At 42.9% G+C, this 7,021-nt stretch overlaps 1 protein-coding gene across 3 annotated transcripts in view; it reads right to left on the reverse strand.

The window, feature by feature from the left end:
- IBTK (inhibitor of Bruton tyrosine kinase) overlaps positions 1–6,316 on the reverse strand; it is a 53,822-nt gene extending 47,506 nt beyond the window's left edge. For 2 of the 3 annotated variants that reach the window (XM_054062241.1, XM_054062240.1), the window contains exon 1: positions 6,156–6,311. The gene's annotated coding sequence lies outside the window, so the exon portion shown is untranslated. Of the gene's footprint in view, positions 1–6,155 lie in introns of all 3 variants that reach the window. The other variant, XM_054062242.1, reaches the window with a different exon arrangement.
- Between the last annotated feature and the right edge of the window lie 705 nt (positions 6,317–7,021).

Consider the following 7,021-nt stretch of genomic DNA (forward strand, 5'->3'; position numbering starts at 1 on the left):
ACAATTATTTTTCCACCTAATTCAGGAGGGATTAAATACTTGGAATGGAAATCTACAGATCAAAGTTGTTCAGTGTGTACCTTCAAAATTTCAAACAGTAGGCAGGCACGTGAAAAACAATAGAGAAGTTTCTATTCATTACAATTTAGTCCCGAATCTCTGTCCAGAAGTAACACTCAGCAATATTTCAGAGACCAAAACTGACCACAATCATAGCTTACAACCGTCACAGCGAACTTGAGTTCACTCTGCAGGGCATTTTAAAACCAACATACAAACTTCTGCATTAACACAACCAGTTTAATATACATATGTGTGGCCTCTTGTCCTTTCACCTTCACTAAAGCCTCAGACTATAAAAAAATTGAACTACTGTTGCAAGTTTAGAAAAAAACTCGTTTCAAGAATAAAGCCTGACTTGCTGCTCCAAGGAATTAGCGTGTAACAGGTGACTACTTTCAGCAGACAGATTGCCAGTGCATCAAACACTCTTCTAAACAGTAATAATTTTAAAACCAAAATATTTGAAGATCTACAGGACATCAGGAGCACTACTATCCTGAAACAAACTTGTCACATTTCACGACTATACCACTAGGCAATAAAATTATGCTGTTGAAGAAGTATGAATTTTACGTGCCTTGTAAAGCACATCTTAAATGTAATTCATTGCTAAGGCATTGCTATCAGTGCTACAAGGAAAGAAAAGTAAAAAGAACAAACAAAAATTACTCAAGGGAGTGTAAAATGAAGTTATCTAATCTGTTAGGTAAATTGATATGAAATGGCACCACCACTGAAGGGTGCAGTTCTGCAATGCCCAATGTCATACCTTCCCTTGTGCAGTACAAACCTAATTAAGACACTGAACTGCATAAGAAAATGATTCAGAAGAAAGTAAAACCTGGCTCCAAAGAAACTCATGCCGTTACAAGAAAGAAACAGGCCAGAAAAACACTTCATTAAAGCACCTGAGCCGTAGCCTCACCAAACACCAAAATATTGTAGACAATAAACCACACATTAAAAGAACAATAAGCCTGCTATTTGACAGAAACACAACCCTGCCCACCCTGGACTAACTTCATTATGGTGACATTTACTGCAGCTATGCAAAATCTGACTCTACTGAATTATTTCTTTATAAGTCATTCTAATCCATCCCTCCTTTACTACAAACATTACAACACTAGATACCTTGAGTTTCGAGACAGATCAAGTTTTCATCCCTCCACAATAAAGACTGGCACACCAATAACACACATTACTGCATTATTACAACATCTGAAAAGGGTTAATAGATGCAATTATTTTTAAATACAAAGGAGATACGTAAGTGAAACCTTAAAACTTTAAAATTGTGAATCGATGCTCTAATCTGTGTGAAAACCCTGTGACTGCTGTGCAAATTCTTCCTTCTAGTACATGGAGTCCCAGCTGCATGATCAGCACTTAAAATGAGCAGAAAATCAGAACAGCACCAACATTTTTTAAACTTTGAATTTCAACAGCTATAATACAGTGCTCTTTTGATTATGTGGCTCTGCTTTTATTTGCAGATATTTCTGTAGGCCTCTCAGCATTAATCACATTCATTTTATAATACCAGTGTCTTCCTAATGCTGTAATTATTGAAAGGCATAAATAAGATTATAATCTTTTAAACATTTTTATGATACAATAGGTATAATTTGGAATTCAAATTCTCTTTAAAAACTGATTCCAATACAACATTTTCATGACAGAAAAACATTACAAAAAATGGAGGAACTAGAGCAGTATTCCAAGTATCCCAAAGACATTTTTATTTCAGTAGCAAGCAGGTTTCTAAATTTTCCCTTAGAGACATGAGCTACTTATTATACATGTTCACAGCCCAGGAAAGTGTAAAAGATGACAACCAATCTGGACACAGTTCCAAAGTGGTAAGGAAGTGTTTCTGGTACCTTGCCTCCTGGAAGTGAGCAGGTAGAGCCCTCTCACTTAGCTCTTCTCTTCTCCTTAGACATGGCAAAGCACGATCACAAAACAGCTCTCAGAGACCCTCCATGAAGGAGCACATCAGATGTATCACCTGATCTTATGGAGTCAGAACTCCTGCAGCTGAAAAAGCAGCTCTCTACCTCCTGTAGTTGACTCAAAAAAATCTGTATCTTTCAAGAAGTCACTACAAACAGGCAAAGATTTGACACCTTTTTTTTCCCAAAAGATCTAAAAATCAAAGCTATCACACCTGTCTAGTATGAAACTAAGAGTCTACGCATTTGTAAGTCTAAGCTAAAAAATACCTCAATGACTAAGGATGATGATGGCAAATTTCATTTCCTGCAAACAGCAGAGGGCAGATGTGAAATCTTGAGTTTCTGTTCAATCATTGGAAAAAAATGAAGGAAGTTGGCAGAAGCTTCCCACCGTGGAGGTTCCAGAAATCTCTCTGCCTATCAAAGCTGCTTACAAGAGACTTCTGGTAGGTTAGTGGTCTTCAGGTCCCACAGAATAGGGTTCTGTTTACCTATTTTCATTATCCAAAATGCTTCCCAAAATAGATAAAAATATATATGAACAATTGTACTCTGGCAATAAGAAAGACAAGATGATACCAAGGCAGCTTTAGGACCCCTCATACATATCTTTTCCTTAGTCACTGTGTTTCAGGAGACAAACCCAGTGAAGGCAGAGCATACTGAGCACAAATTTTTGTGACACCTAGAACACTGACATTTAGCAGTGCCACTTGAAGACAGATTGCTGGTTTTGCATTTTCCATGTGCACTGCATTAGACTAACTCAATTGTCAAATCAGTGAAATGGCCCTGAATCCCAGCTTTAGGCTGCTTCACTAAGAACACTTTTCTTAAGATCTTATTTGATCTTTAAATTAGCATAAATTCATTCCATTCACTGTTCTTCTGTTGGGGTTTTCTTACTCATTTTTTTAAACCATATTGATTTTTTTCTACATACCAGTTTCATCTAGGGTGCACTTGATGAAAAACTATTCTACTATTTGGCTCTCTTAAAACAGAACTAAATACCGGTTTCTATTTTCCATGTGAAAGAAGCCTAGAGTTTTCCTTGCCAATCCTAATACCGCTCCATTAAAACAAGATAGTGTAAATAAAATGGCTTTTCAAAAGGCGCAAAATTCATTTGTTCTTCCTTTTGATAGCAAGTTCCTAAAACGGGAAAGATATGACTGGCAATACCATACACTTCGGGAAGGTTAAGTCCATCCTTATAAGGGTGTTACTGTGAGTTCTTAAAGATTTCCACCTGGGGTGGAAGGGGAGCTTCAGAGGGGGATTGTTTTTTAAACAAGCATGCTGACATTTAATAATATTCTCCAAGTTGGTCCATTCACACCTGTTTCTCAACATCACAAAAGACCTGTAACCATAACAGCATGGAAATCCTGAAAATATTTGTACCCAAAACAAATTGCACCATGCAGACTACTTGATTAGTAAGTTGATAAAACAAAAAAAAAAAATCTAAGGCTTACAGAATGTGAGCCATGGGAATTTGCCATCACATTACTCATTTTCCAGGATTTTCTGTTGATCATAGTCTTACCTAAAAGTAGCTTTCACTAATACATATTAAAGTAGTTGTTTAGAATCTGACAAACGTGACAAGCAAATTGAAGCTAGTAGTAATATAATTAACACATCCTCAAGGAAACACAGATGAATACCTAGATAAATAACAGCAAACGCACCCTTCAGCTACAAGCAGCACATTGTCCAAGGCTTTAAAGAACAGCTAGATTATGTGCTTCCCTCAGAAAATTACATACCCACAAATAGTTTAACATGTTCATAAACTCCTTGTATATCTACTGAAGCCTCAGCAAAAATCTAGGCTTTTCAACTCCTTCAACAATATTATTTGAATGTATAATGTGCTGGGGAGAGGGAATGATCTAATATACAAGGAAAAAAGGGTAAATCTAAGCTATGTAGCATCTTAGAGTGGTTTGGTAGTCAGAAAATCCCAAAGAGTCTTTTAAAGAAGTAGCTTCTTTCCAACTGTATCATCAGAGTATTGCAACACAAGCCACAGAAAGCATGGGTTCTGCTCTTCCCAATACACAAAACATCAGGCAGAAAGCTGCCTCTAGTTCAGACACTAAGTTTTGAGAGAAGTAGGTAAGTAGAAAAAGAAATTGGGCAAGAGGAACTAGGATTCAGAAGGTTTACAAAACAACTCATAAGTACAAGCTGAGTAAATTGGTTCTATTTTCTCGTTATGCTATGTTTTCTACAGACAATCCAGGGCCTTTGATAACATAGGTGTTACATGAAGAAAAAACCTCAAAACTCTAGTCCATTGTACCACTGACAGTGGGATAAGTAGTCATGTGTTCAAATTTCACAAGAAATTAAGGTTCTATGTAAGGAAGCACTTTTAAAAAATGATTAATTGAATGCTAATGAGGCTTTCAAAATCGGCTAGACAACAAGCAACCTGTTCAAGTTTTAAATAAATGTGACTTGCCTAGAAGTAAAGCTACGGAGGAATACCAACTTGCTTTAAAAACCCTGTGTTCCACCATGCCTATTATGCCTCCTGGACCACAGCAGATTCAAGCTGCTTCATTTACTGGGCCAGCAACTGTGTGCCTCCGCTTGGCCCAGGTAACATCCCTGGCACAGGTGACCTTTAGAGGTTCACATTCATACTTTCTGCAACTTCCGCCTCCACAGTGACTACAGCATAATCCTTATCAGGATGAGACATTCAGTGATCCAGCAAGTCTAATCCATTTGCCCTTAACAGTGCTAACGAACACTATCAATTAAAAGGAGGTATGTCTGTCAAAAAACCACCAAAGTACCATTAGTAGCTAAATTCACCTACAACATGTCAGAGCAGATCTACTAGTCAGGAATCACAGTACACAAACGGGAAACTGAAATACTGTGCTTGGCTTTTCTAGAGATAATCAAAACTACTTGCATTTAATAGCTTAACACGATCGAAAAAATTTAAACATACAGAACACGTTACAGAGAAGTGTATAGTGGATGCAGTCATAGGCACTTCCGTAATTCGCTAGGGCCTTACTCTAGATTTTTTTTATTTAAGCAGATGACCTGAAGATAAATCAAGAGCAATGAACGATAAATGGATTCTAAAATTTCACCACACTTAAAACTATATCAAATAAATACATTAAGTATTTATCAAGGAAAAGGTGACTTTTCTGAATGAACTCTAAGTTTTGCCACAGCATTAAAATGCACCCACATCAGATGTCATTGCAGAATTATTATTTCTTGTAAACCACAAATTTGTGGTCTGTTTCCATGAAGACAGACAACACTGACTACATCAGCAAAAAAAAGGGCTGGATTCCAAAGATTAGGTGGCTGGCCTCTAAGGAGGCCCCACGGAAATATCCTTCTAAATTAACTGCAAAATTCCAGTCTACGCTGCTGCTCAAAGCCAGCAACTCTGCAAGCTGCCACCAAAAGCCACAGACAAATATCACCAGAAACACGACAGGCTTCCCGGGAATCTCCAGCTAAAGAAACCTGGCAGCAGCGTCAAGGGGAGGCGAGAACTGTTTCGAAGAGCCAGCAGAGGCGAGGGGCCGGCGGGGCGGAGGGTGACGGGGTGTGACCGTCCTGACTCCCGCAAGTCCACGTACCCAGAACTTATCAAACCCGGCGTCCCATCGGCTTTTCTTCCGCCTGGAAGCCGGTCCCCTCCCATCCTACGTGGCCGGCTGCCCTTTACCCTCCCGGCTTTCCTGCCTGAGGTTGTTTAGCCTGGAGGAGACTGAGGGGACACCTTATTGCTCTCTACAACTGTCTGAAGGGAGATGTAGAGAGGAAGGTTCTGGCCTCTTCTCCCAAGTGACAGGGGACAGGACAAGGGGGAATGGCCTCAAGCTGCACCAGGGGAGGTTCAGACTGGACATCAGGAAAAAAAAATTTCACAGAAAGGGTCACCGGGCACTGGCAGAGGCTGCCCAGGGAGGGGGTTGAGTCCCCATCCCTGGAGGTATTCAAAAGACGAGGTGCCCAAGGACGCGGTTTAGTGGCACACAGGAATGGTTGGACTCGATGATCCAAGAGGTCTTTTCCAACCTGGTGATTCTATGACTCTGTGTCCCCCCCGCCCCGTCTTCCCCCGCGGCCGCCCCTCACCAGTCGCTAGATGAATGGACTCGGGCGGGCAGGGCGGGACGCGCGCTGCGGGGCGCGGGGGCTCATCCTCAGTGACAGCGGGGCAAGGCCAGGCTGCTGCGGCTACCGTGTCACCGTGTCAGGCGGCGGCGGCGACAGCCGAGACAGGCGGGCGAGGCGCAGAGACACAGCAGCGACCGCCGCACCCCTTGAAGAAGCGAACAGCCCATTGGCCGCTGCCGCACCGCGACCACCCATTGGCTGGGGCGGGAGGGACGGCTCGGCCCCGCCCCCTCCTGAAGGGAGCCCGGATGGGGGGCGGGGCGAGGGGCGAGGGGGCGGGGCGGTGGGATGGGCGAGGGGCGGGGGGTGGGAGAGAGGGGCGGGGCGGTGGGAGGGCGAGGGGCGAGGGGCGGGGCGGTGGGATGGGGCGAGGGGCGGGGCGGTGGGAGGGCGAGGGGCGGGGCTGCCCGCTCTGGGAGAGGGTGAAGTCATAGAACCACAGAACCATAGAATGGTTTGGGTGGGGAGGGAGTTTAACGATCCAGTTCTCCTGCCATGGGTAGGGACACCGTGCGCCGGAAAAAGCCTCATCCATCCTGGCCCTAAGCACCCGTGAAGGGAAAATGAGAAGATATGATGAATATATACATGTGGGATATACATCCCTAATTTCAGTATAGGATAGGGGAGGATGTGATTGAGAGCAGCCCTGTGGAGAAGGACTTAGGGGTGTTGGTGGATGAGAAGCTCGATATGAGCCGGCAACGTGCACTCGCAGCCCAGGGGCCAACCGTGTCCTGGGCTGCATCAAAACAGCATGGCCAGCAGGGCGAGGGAAGGGATTCTGCCCCTCTATTCCTCTCTTGTGAGACCTCCTCTGGAGG

This window comes from Cuculus canorus, chromosome 3, assembly GCF_017976375.1.
Source record: "Cuculus canorus isolate bCucCan1 chromosome 3, bCucCan1.pri, whole genome shotgun sequence".
Lineage (NCBI taxonomy): Eukaryota > Metazoa > Chordata > Aves > Cuculiformes > Cuculidae > Cuculus > Cuculus canorus.